Raw genomic sequence first — 13,072 nt, 5'->3', positions numbered from 1 at the left:
TCTCTCCTTTCTCCTTCTCCCTTCTCCCAAATGTTTTGCTTCTAATTGCTGCCTCTCTCAATCTGCCCTCTCTGTTATCAGCCCTCTTCCTTTTTTTTTTAAAGGTTTTTGCAAGGCAAATGGGGTTAAGTGGCTTGCCCTAGCCACCCCCCATTTCCTTTTTATAACTTTGATAGACTGATTCAGTAGAGGTATCCAGGAATTGTTCACATCTAGTTTAAACATTGATCACTGATTCTGTAACTCAAAATTGTGTTCCTTCCTCTTTATTTCCCTCTCCTCCTGCAGGATAAAATAAATGTCTAAACTCAACTGGAAATATATGTTATTCTGTCTGAGCCAAAACTGTTGAGAGTTAGATTAACTCAGTACTCACTCACTGCTTACCCTTTATTATAACAGGTCCTTTGGGTCTCATCATGCAGTGTTAATTATCTTTTTAATGCTTTCTTCTTCTGGAATAATTCTCTTTTTTCATGTCTTAATTGTTTTATATCTGACTGGTTTCCACATCCACTGTCAAAATATACTCCTTTTATCTGTCCTGATTGAAGTACAATTCTCATAATCACTTCATACCCACATCTTTTGTCCAAGAACCCTCTCCACCTCAACTGTCCCATTAAAAAGTCTGATCCCCATCACAGTCAATTTCTACTTATACCCTCTGCCTAAGTATGTTCCTTTCAACTGTCCTAAGAAAGAGATAATTCTCAAGAGTTTCAAGGATCATTTTCCTGTGGTAGTAATTTAGTCTTATTGACTAATATTTTTCCCCTTTCCATATTTACCTTTTTACTCATCTCCAGTCTTATATTTGAAGAACAAATTTTTAGTTAAGTTCTAGTCTTTTTATCAGGTAAGTTTGAAAGTCCTCTGTTTCAATGAAAGTTCATCTTTCCCCCTAAACAAATATGCTGAATTTTGCAGAGTAGTTTATCCTTGAATGCAATCCAAGCTCCTTTGTCCTCTGCAATTTTTAATTTTGGGGTCTCTTTCTAGAAGTGATCAATGGATCCTTTCAAGACTATTTTACTTTCTTATTTTAGGGCAGTTTTTCATGACAATTCCCTGCAGGATATTGTCCTGAATCTTTTTCTAATCATAGTTTTCAGGTACATCTATAATTCATAGATAATCTCTTCTGGATCTATTTTCCAGATCAATCATTTCCCCCAAGAGGTACTTTATATTTTTTCTATTTTTTTCAGACTTTTCATTAATGAAATCTTGATGTCTAGTCATTAGTTTTCATTTGTCCAATTCTAATTTTTACACCTTTATGTTCTTCAATTAGCTTTTGTTTCCTTTTCTAGTTGTTAAATTTTACTTTTTGATGAGCTACATTGCTTTTCCAGTTGGTCATTTACTTTTTTTTAGGTTTTTGCAAGGCAAATGGGGTTAAGTGGCTTGCCCAAGGCCACGGTCATTTACTTTTAAAGGAGTTGGTTCTGTTTCCATTTGGTCACAATTCTACTTTTTAAGGAGTTCTTTTGCCAGTAAGTTTTTGTACCTCTTTTTTCCATTTGGGCAATTCTGCTTTTTTAAGACATACTGCCCTTCATTGGATTTTTGTGCCTCTTTTACCATTTAGTTAATTCTGTTTTCTGAGACTTCTTTATCAAGATGTTCCCTTTTCCACATGATTTTACATGATTTTTCACTGTCATTTCTTTTCCCTATTTTTCCTCTACCTATCTTTTTTGATTTTTAAAAACCTTTTTGAGCTCTTCCAGGTATCCTTTTTAGTATGTTTGTTCATTTGTTTCATTTTGCCTAAGTCCAATTCACATTTTTCTTTAAGGATTTGCAGGTAGCTGTATTGACATTATTTTCTTTTGAGTTTGTTTTGATCTTCCCTCTCATCACTGTAACTTTCTATAGTCAGATTTCTATTTGATGTTTACTCATTTTTCCAGCCTATTTTTTTGATTTTTAACTTTATATCAAAGTTGGCCTCCGTTCCCAGGTTGAAAGGGACATTGTCCCAAATTTCAGATTTTTTTCATGCTATTGTTTTTCAGAGCTATTTGGGGGATGGGAGGGGGTGGTGTCTTCTTAAGTTTTCAGTTCTTCCAAGGTGGTATGATCTAAAGAGAGGTTTGATCACTGTCATCCTTTCATGTGCTCTGGATTGTGAATAATCTGAAACTATCTCCAGTATCTTGCTTCCTGCAACTGCTTCTCCTTAATTTAGGACATCAACCCCAAACCATGTATAGGTAATGCAACAGAATGCTGCTCACAGGGTCAGCAAAGGGTCCCCTATAATATCCTTCAATCCTTGACTTCCTTACTGTCAGTCAGTATTCTGAAAGCTCTGCTAATTCAGTCACCCCTAAAGCCTGCTACCAGCTTGCCAAGTCTGATGTACTAGTGTAACCTGTGTTAAACTGCACTTCAATCTGATCCCTGTAAAACAGACTTTCTTGTCAATCTTCTCAGTGGTCCTGAGCTGGAAAACAGTTCACCCCATTCTTTTGTTGATTCTGCCTCTTCAGATTTCTTTTTCTTTTTTTTTCTTTTTTAGATTTTCTAAGGCAATGGGGTTAAGTGGCTTGCCCAAGGCCACACAGCTAGGTAATTATTAAGTGTCTGAGGTCGGATTTGAACTCAGGTACTCCTGCCTCCAAGGCCAGTACTCTATCCACTGCGCCATCTAGCCGCCCCCCAGATTTCTTTTTGAGCCACTATTTTAACACTGTATGGAAGAAAATTTGGTGTGTTCAAAAATGCCCAAACATTTCCATTGTTCTAATTTTTCTAGGAAAAAATATCTTTGTTTCACCACACCAGACCTTCCCAAGACTCTAAGAGATGGGAGTACAATAGTGAAGAGAAAAGACCTCTCAGTTTTACTGGATAAATACATAGGGTTGGGGGGGGGGGGTGTTCTAAATTACTTTATTAAGTAACTTTTAAAGTTTTACAATTTGTCCTTTATCCTTATCAACTTTTATAGGTGGTGACCTAATTCCAAAAAGAAATCTTTGGCAAGATGCCTGCAGTAGCTATTTTATTAGCAGTCAAGAAAAACAAGAGAGATCAACAAAAAATTATTAAAGAATAAGGCACGTTAAGTAAAATAAACATTAAATCCAAAAAGAAAAAATGTGTTATTTTCTAACCTCCTTTGACTTCTCCATCATGCCCCTAAGGAATCACATTACTGGGAAACATCATCTTCTGCAAGATTCACTCAGTCTTGGTACTTACGCATCAGTACCTTCTCTTCCCTCTGACTAGAAATAAGTGATGAGCAACCAACCCACTATTTAAAGAGTAGTCTAAGCCAGTCTCATCTCTTAACTTCCTAGCTAGCTGCATTCCTTTGACTTCTCCATCATGCTTTATCTTGCCTCTTCTCCCCTTTCGGCTTTCTTTTCTGTATCATTATCATTAGATTGTAAGATCCTTGAGTGCAAGGACTCTTTCATATCTATATCCCCTGTGCTTACTATAATGCCTGTTACATAATAACTCCTTAATAAATGTTTACTTGACTGACATACCACTCTTTGCACAAGAAAAACTACTCAAAGAAAACTAATGGGGAAAGACTAAGACAATTAAACATACACACACACACACACACACACACACACACACACACACATAGATATATTGTCCTTTAAATAATTCTAACAACCACCTACTTTGCTCCTATTCCTGAAAATGCTAGCTACCTATTCCATGTAACTTTAATACTCTGTATACCATAAGACCTTTTCCCCCCTCTAGTTCTCCCTCTCTAACCGCATCATTCTTTTTTCCTGTTCTATCATTTCAAAAATCATCTCTTAAATCTCTATACATTGCAGTTCCTGAGAAAAGTCTGGATGATGATCTACAAAGGGAATCGGAGATTACATGTCAGAATGGCTTTATCAAGAACAGGTCATACCAGTCAAACCTCATTTCCTTTTTGGGCAGGATTACTAAAGTAATAGATAAGTAGAATATTACAATTATTGGTAAACCTAGATGTTTAGCAAAGCTTTTGATGATCTATCTCATACAAATCTTGTAGAAAAGATAGAGAACTGTGGTCTAGACTATTATACACCTGGATGAATTCAAAACTATTTTTGACTGGCTAAACTCTAGGTAGGAACTCTCCAGTAGAATACCTCAGGTATTTACACTTGGTCCTGTGCCATTTAAAATTTTTGTTAGTGACTTGGATAAAGGCATAAATGACATGCTCATCAAACATGCCAACAACATCCAAAAGGAATTGCTAGTACACTGGTGACAGAAGCAGCATTCAAAAAAGACCTCAACAAGCATAGAACATTGAGATAAATTCAATAAAATTAAATTCATTTGGGGTAAATGTGAAGTCACATTTGAGTGGATAAATCTAACTTTTTAACAATTACCTAGCTGTGTGGCCTTGGGCAAGCCACTTAACCCCAATGCTGTGCAAAAAAAAAAAAGTACAGGACAAGACAGGAATAAGATAATAGTTATTCAGAAAAAGATGGGGAAGGGGGGTGTCAGGGAGGGATTTGTTAGTAGAGCTAATGCTCAATATAAACCAGTGTGATACAGCAGCCAAAAAAAGATAATGTGATTTCTTGAGCCTCTTAAAGAGAGGTACAACATCAGCAAAAGGGAAGTAATAATTGTCCTGCTACACACTGATCCTGTCAGATCTCATCTGCAAGTTCTGGGCACCATAGTTGAAGTCACTGATAAACTGGATGGAAAAGAACCATGAGTTTATGTCATAAGAAGTTCAATTAAAACAACTGGGAATGTTTAACCTGAAGAAGGGAGTGGAGAGGGGTTTGGGTGGTAGCTTATGTCAACCCTAAGAGGAGAAAATGGGCAGAGTTGCAAAGAGACAAATCCAGGCAAGATGTCAAGAAAAATATTCTAATAACTGAGATTTCCCTCCCTCTTTAATCAAAGGAGGGATGAACATTTGTTTAGTATGCTAGAGTCGGGCTGCTTTCACTTATGAGTTGTACTACCTGGCCACTGGGGTCCCTGGTAACTCTAAAATTCTCTAACAACCTGTTCTCATACATCATTCTGGTGTCTTAACTTCCAATTGTCTTCCCCTCTTTTGCTTTTATAGCAATATTAGCTTCATTTCCATACATACATTCAACCCCTCCTCCAAATATCAAACCACTTATTAAATAAAATAGGGAGGGATGGAGGAAAAGAGAGGGAGAAAAGCCATTTTAAGCACCTATTCTGTACCAGGCCCCTGTGTGATACATTTACAAATTATCATCTCATTTCATCCTCACACCTGCCCTGGGAAATAGGTGCTATTATTATTTCCATTTTAAAGCAGACAGGAGTCACATGGCTAGTGTCTTACAATGGATTTGAATACAGGTCTTCTGATTCCAGGCCTATCACACTACCCACTGTATCACCTACCTATCTCAAATAGCAGTTCAACAAACTAAGCAAAACATTAACCAATCTGGGTAACATTTGCAATGTGACATCCCATTATCCTCAATATCTACAAAGAAGGGAAAGAGGAGCAATTATTCATATTCCCTTCATCATGTTTAAACAGCATCCATCTGTTTTTTTTCATTTAAACTACTATAGTCACTGTGCATGCTGTTTACCTAGTTTTATGAGTTCAAATTAAGTCTCCCCATGTTTCTCTAAATTATTCTTATATCACAGATATATACTCCATTACATTCACACAGTACAATTTCTTGAGACTTTTCCCCAGTCACTGGGTACCTATTTTATCTTCAGTTCTTTATTACCACAAAAAAAGTGCTCCCATGAATTCTGTGGTCCCTTTTTATTTTTGACCTCTCTATGATTTGTGCCTAGGAATCTCTGGGTCAAAAGGCTTTATTATGTTGGGCACTTTCTTAGAAGAATTCCAAGTGGTATTCCAGAAAGGTTGGTTCCATTCACAGCAACATTAGTGTTCCAGTTTTCCCACATTTGTCATTTTTCTTTTCTGTAACATTAGCCAATCTGTTAGGTGTGAGATGGTAGGTACATCAGAGTTGTTTTAATTTGCTTTTCTCATTTAAATTAATAATGATCTAGAGCATTTTTTCATATGACTAGATATATTGCAAAAGATTAAACAGATAAATTTGATTATGTAAAATTGAGACACTTTTGCCCAAAGAAAATCACTGTAGCTAGGATAACAGGTGAAGTAGTTAATGGGGAAAATCACTGCATTAAATATTTCTGTTAAGGGTTGCTCTGGAGAGCAATTTGGAACTATACCGAAAGTGTTATAACACTGTGCATACCCTTTGATCCAGCAGTACCTATACTAGCTAGCTCTGTATCCCAAAGAGATCATAAAAAAGGGGGAAAATTCACTTGTACAAAAATATTTATAATAACTCTTTTTTTGTAATGGCAAAGAATTGGAAATTTAGGAGATGCCCTTCAATTGGGGAATGGTTGGAAAAAGTTATGGAATATGAATGTGATCAAGTCTTATTGTTTTGTAAGAAATCATGAGCAAAATGACTTCAGAGAAGCATAGAAAGACTTGCATGAATTGATGCTGAGTGAAGTAAGCAGAAACCAGGAGAACACTGTACACATTACCAGCAATATTGTGAGATGATTAACTACGGTCACAACTCTTCTCTGCAGTTCAGTGATCAAGGACAATCCTGAGTCTTATTATGAAAAACGCCATCCACATACAGAGGGTGTGTTTTTTACCTATAAAGTTTGAATGCAGAGCAAAGTATATACTCTGTTCACCTTTTTAGAAATTTCTTTAATATTTTTTTTCTTTCTCATGATTCCCCCCCCTTAGTTCTAATTTCTTTATCACAACATGACTAATATGGAAATATGTTAAACACAATTATATATGTATACTCTATCAGATAGTTTACTGCCATGGGAAGGGGGGGGGAGGAAAGAGAAAGTGGTAGAAAAATATGGATCTTAGAAGTCTGCAAAAGGATGAATGTAAAAAACTACCTTTGCATGTATGGAAAATGAAGTGAGTAGAACCATTATAACATTGTACACAGTAACAGCAATACTTTGGAATGACTGAGTTATTCTCAGCAATCCAAGACAATTCCAAAGCACTCATAATAAAAAATGTTATTTTACTTCCAGAGAAAGAACTGATGGAGTCTGAATGGAGATCAAAGCACAAAAATTATACTTCTTTTGTGGTTTTTATTTTATTTTGGTATGTTTTCTTCCGTCTGCCTAATATGGAAATGTTTTGCATGACTACGTGTGTAACTTATATCACATTGCTTACTGTCACAGAACAAGGAGGAAATCTGGAACTCAAAAATTTTAAAAATGAATGTTAAAATCACTTTTACAGGGGGCAGCTAGGTGGCGCAGTGGATAGAGCACCGACCCTGGAGTCAGGAGTACCTGGGTTCAAGTCCGGCCTCAGACACTTAATAATTACCTAGCTGCGTGGCCCTGGGCAAGCCACTTAACCCCAGTACCTTGCAAAAAAACCTAAAAAAAAAATTGCTTTTACATGTAATTGGGGAAAAAGATTATTCAAAAAAAAAATGTGACCCTTGTTTAGTTAAGAATTTTCTACCCTCTCCATACCTGCAAAAGATACCTGATCTAACTCTTCCCTTTATTAGGCAGGTCACAGTATCTATTTTTAGCTTATTGTGGGATATGGTTTAAGCCATATTTCTGACAGACTTTCTACAGTTCTTAGTAAGCAGGTGTTTCTTCCCCAAGTATCTCATATTTCTCAGGTTTAGCAAATTATAGGTAGAGATAAATTGTTTCTAATTCTTTTTCTAGTGTTATTCACTGATTTGCTTTTCTATTTTTTTTTTTTTAGGTTTTTGCAAGGCAAATGGGGTTAAGTGGCTTGCCCAGGGCCACGCAGCTAGGTAATTATTAAGTGTCTGAGACCGGACTTGAACCCAGGTACTCCTGACTCCAGGGCCGGTGCTCTATCCACTGCGCCACCTAGCCGCCCTGCTTTTCCATTTTTTAAGTTAATATCAAACTCTTCCGACAATTACTGCTTTAAAAAACTAAAAGTAACATTGAGTGATGATCAACTATGATGTACTTGTTCATTTCAGCAGCACAATAATCAAACTCAAATCTAAAAGACTTGTGATAGTAAACACAATCCATATCCAGAGAAGGAACTGTGAAACTTAAACACAAAGCAAAGCTTACTATCTTCAATTTTTAAAAGCTATTTTATGTATTGGCTTTTTCCCCCCCTACTTTCTTAATGATTTTTCCCCCAATTTAATTTGATTTTTCTTTCACAACATGATTAATATGGTTCTATGTTTAGCATAGTAAAATATGTATAGCCTATTGCTTTCTATCGGGGGAGAGAAGGGAGGGAGAAAAATGTAAAATTCAAAACCTTGAAAAAATGATGTTGAAAATTACCACTGCATGTAGTTAAAAAAATAAAAAAAATTAAAAAAAAATACAACTACTACTTTAAAGTATGACTGAAGTATGGAAGCACTATTTTTTCTTTATTCCAGTTTATTTCATTATTTCCCTTGAGTTTCTAGACTTTTTGCTTTTCCAAAGGAGTTGGGTTCTTATTTTGTCTTAACTCTATCAAGAATCTCCTTGATAGCTTGGTACAGCACTAAATCTATAAATTAAAACAGATAACATCATCTTTATTTTATTTTAGTAGCCCAAACATGAGCAATGAATATCACTACAGTTGTTTAAAGTGTTTTTTTATTCCTTTAGGGTGTTTTGTAAATTGTATTTATATGCCTTTAGTGTCCCTTGTTGGATTGCCTCTCAGATAAGTTATTCATTTTTTGTTATTTTGAATGAGACTTCTCTTTTTATATTTCCTTCTGGATTTTATTACTGCTATATGGAAATAGTGTTGATTTTTGTGAATTTATTTTGTATCCTACTAATTTACTACTGTCTCAAATAGTGTCTTCAATGATCTTCAGGAGTTTTGAAAGAAAATATTAGCAAAAGGGTTAGATTCAACTCTGCTTTGCCTTTGCAAAGGTCTATGTTTATGCCTTTAATTTCTTTTTCTTGTCTAACTGCTATCACATAGTTCTTGAAATTCCACCATTTCTAAAATTGTCAAGTAATAGTGGAGAAAGGTCTCCCTTTCTCTTTTCCCTCTTGTATTTACTGATAAAGTTTCTAATTTTTTTTCACTGAAAACAATTTTAGGAGCAGTTAGGTAGTGCAGTGAATAGTAGCCCTGGAGTCAGGAGGACCTGAGTTCAAAGATGGCCTAGCTACATGACCTTGGGCAGGTCACTTCACCCCATTGCAGAGGGAGGGAGGGAGGGACGAAGGGGGCTTGCCACAGAGGTATTAATGACACACCTTTTGGGGCAGCTAGGTGGCACAATGGATAGAGCACGAGTCCTGGAGTCTGGAGGACCTGAATTCAAATGTGACCTCAGACACTTAATAATTGCTTAGCTGTGTGCTCATGGGCAACTCACCCCGTTATCTTGCAAAAACCAAAAAATTCTAACTTTTGGTTTGAGATATGTTGAAATGCCTATACTTCTAGGATAAATGACTCTGTAGGCTTTTTCTGCCCTGTTATATAATCATGCTATTCTGGGCATTTGTTTATGATTATGTTTACTACTTTCCTAATGTTAAATTATCCTTACCTTTTTTTGGAATAAAATTATTTAATTTATTCACAGTTTATGATTTTAAGGATGTGCTACTAGTCCTTTTGCTAGGACTATTTACATTTTTGTAAGCTAGAGTCATTAGTGATATTAGCCTATAGTTCTTTCTCTTCATCATCTTTGCCTGATTTAAGCATTTATAACAAGGGTTCTTAATCTAGGACCTATGAATTATTTTGGTTGGAGTTTTTAATTTTTTTAATTTTGATAACCATTTCAAAATAATTGGTTTTCTTTGTAATCCTGTGCATTTAAAAACATTGAATATTATTCTAAGAAGAGTCCAAAGTCTTACCTAGAAACTGCCACAGGGTTCCATGCCATAAAAGAAGTAAAGAAAGAATACCTATATTAAGATTAGATTGTCTCAAGCAGCTAGGTGGCACAGTGGATAGAGCACTGGCCCTGGAGTCAGGAGTACCTGAGCTCAAATCCAGCCTGAGACACTTAATAATTACCTAGCTGTGTGGCCTTGGGCAAGCCACTTAACACCACTGCCTTGCAAAAAAAAAACCACCCTAAAAAAAGAGATTAGATTGTCTCAAAGTGGGGTTGATAGTTATGTTCTCTTTCACAAAGTCTGAGGATGATTTCTTTCTTATAGGTATTATTAAAAGTTTGATATAATACATCTGGAATATTTTTTCCTCCTTTTATTATATCATTCACTCTAATTTAATGTCATTTTCCTTTTTCTCTGTGTTCTTCTATCCAATTATAGGTAAAAATAATATTCAACATTCATTTTTATCAAGTTCTCTCCCTCTCACCCTTCCCTTCCCCCACCCTAAGATAGCAAGTAATCTGATACAGGTTATGTGTACAATTAACACATATTGTTTGATTTCATTTTCAAAAGATGGATTAATTTTATACTATTGTGTATTACTCTTCTTAGTATTCTATAGTTTATAGATAAATGTCCATTTCTTTCAAGTTCTCCTTTTTGTAAGAACCTACCTCTGAAATAATATGCAATAAGCAATTAAACAATAACAAGCATTCATCCAGATGACCCTCCTTAAGAGTTACTATTACATTAACCCCTGGCAAACAATTTCACCAGTAGAATCAAGTATTTTCCATCTGTATATCCACAACACCCCAACCCCACACCCACCCCACCATCTAACCTAGCCAATCTTTCAAGGCCCAACTAGTTTCAACTCCTCCATGAAATATTACCCTTAGAGATTAATTCCTTCTATGCTTTCTATAGTATCTGTTTATAATGTAGTACTACTAATACTGCCCTGTTAGTTATACTCAATACAGCACTAACAATGAATAGCATGTGGTTGTGTTTTTGTTTTGTTTATAGGGGTTTTTTTTTTTGGCCAGGCAATGAGGTTAAGTGGCTTGCCCAAGGTCACACAGGTAATTATTAAGTGTCTGAGGCCGGATCTGAACTCAGGTACTTCTGACTCCAGGGCCAGTGCTCTATCCACTGCACCACCTAGCTGCACCTGTGGTTATGTTTGACAAATATTTCCAAAATAAAAAAATACCTTTTCTTTTGTTTTTCTACTCCACTTTGGGGATGCAGAGGAAACTTCCATTTTTAAAAACAGACACATTTGATGGAAAACAAGTGTACAATCCAATCATATGTTGTTCGAGAGGTTTCAAACTAACTTCCCTATAGGTTATTTCACGGTAGAGAAAACAAAATTTTTGGGAAAGAATTCCATGTTCTCTAAAGTTATCTTTGAAAGTTCTCTCAAGTTAATTAAGACTTTTGCTATATAATCCTAACATTCTGAATCAGTCCCACATATAAACTCACTCTGAAATGCCCAAAAATAAAAAGCAAGATTCAATTTTCAAAGATTAAAGCCTAATTCACTGAAATTAAAACTTTAAATAAACCATTATATACCAAACACCTGCTAGCATATGTATCACACTGGTGAGGTTCTCATACCTAGACAGATCACTAATTCTTACTGGTATTTAATCTCAAACTTGAGAACATTACTGATAAGAGTTTTAAACACAACATTAAAGAACAAACATCATTACTCCAGATATTACATAGATTAAATACAAAGAAGAATCATAAAGTGAGAAGCACTGAGATATATAAATTCATTCAAAGATGCTCTATGTTGCACATCTTAAACTTCACACAAACATTTGTATTTAACATTATGCAAAACTAAATCTCACTTTAGTCAATTCTTAGTAACCATAGTCAAAAATTTTCTTTCCAAAGAAAATCAGACTACAATATATTCTTTTTAAGATATTTATCATAGATGTTTTAAATCTAATTATTAGTTTTAAATATATTCAAAAATTATGGGTTGTTGTAATAAGTTTTCAATATATATATTTCTGGCATAATACATAGCATTTAAATAACATTTCATTGTAAAAAGTTTACAATGCTATACAGATATCTATTTAATTTTCTCTCACTATGTCTGATTTTTAAAAAGTGACAAAATTTACATGGGATATCTAAAGATATAACTACATCATATGCCAACAAAAATGTTATTACAGTAATTGACACAGGATAAGTTTTAAAAGGTTCTAAGTATTCAGTGAATGTAAATTAATATAATAATAATCATATAATTAATAATCAAAAGATTCTTGGAAAAGTCTTAATGATATGTGATAAACCCTCAGACTATCAATGGAAAGAAAAGGGATAATTCTGTTTTTCATACCTAATTCTCAAGGATAAAAAAAATTGTGCGTGGACTGTAAAATAATATTTCTAAATAAAATTTCTGATTTCTAGAGATTTTCTTCCTGAAGTAGTTTTCCTGGACTCAGACTACTAAGATATTTTTCTAATAATTCCAAGTATAAACACTAGACTAGCTTCCCCAAAGGAAACAATAACATTTTATATAAACTGTACAAAATACATATAATTCTTCCTTTTTTATGCCTAACTTGATATTCATAAAGGGATCAAACAAGACTATCGCTGTTTCATGTTATAAGATAGCTTGTATAATTTTAATAAGCACCTTTCAATATGCACCAGTGGAAGAAAGTCTAAAATTCACTCTATCAAATCATAAAGTTTTATTATAATTTATAAAAAATTTTAATTTTTTATAATCAATAGTAGATACAATAAGATTTCCCCCCCACCAAAAACAAAGGTACTTAACACTGTCATTGTGAAGATTCAGTGCAGCATCCAAGTCAAAGAATGCTTCCCTAAGGATAGGGAGGTCCTTCAGAGGCTCCTCTTTGCAGAGGATATCAAATCCTGGAATAATGAGATCCATAATCACTCAAAAGTATGAGCCAATTATCCACCAAAAATACTAGTAAATGAAATATACCTATGGTGAGAATATAATGCTCAGTTGGATAGACAACTCACAGACCTTAGCCAACAGTATATTTCTTGAACAGATAGTCAGGCCCAGAATTGAAAAAGAAGAGAACAAGATTATCTTTGGGAA

At 34.8% G+C, this 13,072-nt stretch overlaps 1 protein-coding gene across 5 annotated transcripts in view; it reads right to left on the bottom strand.

Moving 5' to 3' along the window:
• USP12 (ubiquitin specific peptidase 12) overlaps positions 1-13,072 on the bottom strand; it is a 140,009-nt gene that overhangs the window by 94,739 nt on the left and 32,198 nt on the right. The window contains exon 2 of one of the 5 annotated variants that reach the window (XM_074216164.1): positions 12,773-12,873. The exons of 3 other annotated variants lie outside the window; for them this stretch is intronic. The gene's annotated coding sequence lies outside the window, so the exon portion shown is untranslated. Of the gene's footprint in view, positions 1-12,772; positions 12,874-13,072 lie in introns of those variants that run through there. One more of the 5 variants, XM_074216162.1, reaches the window with a different exon arrangement.

The sequence above is a fragment of the Macrotis lagotis genome, chromosome 1, assembly GCF_037893015.1.
Source record: "Macrotis lagotis isolate mMagLag1 chromosome 1, bilby.v1.9.chrom.fasta, whole genome shotgun sequence".
Lineage (NCBI taxonomy): Eukaryota > Metazoa > Chordata > Mammalia > Peramelemorphia > Peramelidae > Macrotis > Macrotis lagotis.
This window is presented reverse-complemented; position numbering and strand designations above follow the sequence as displayed.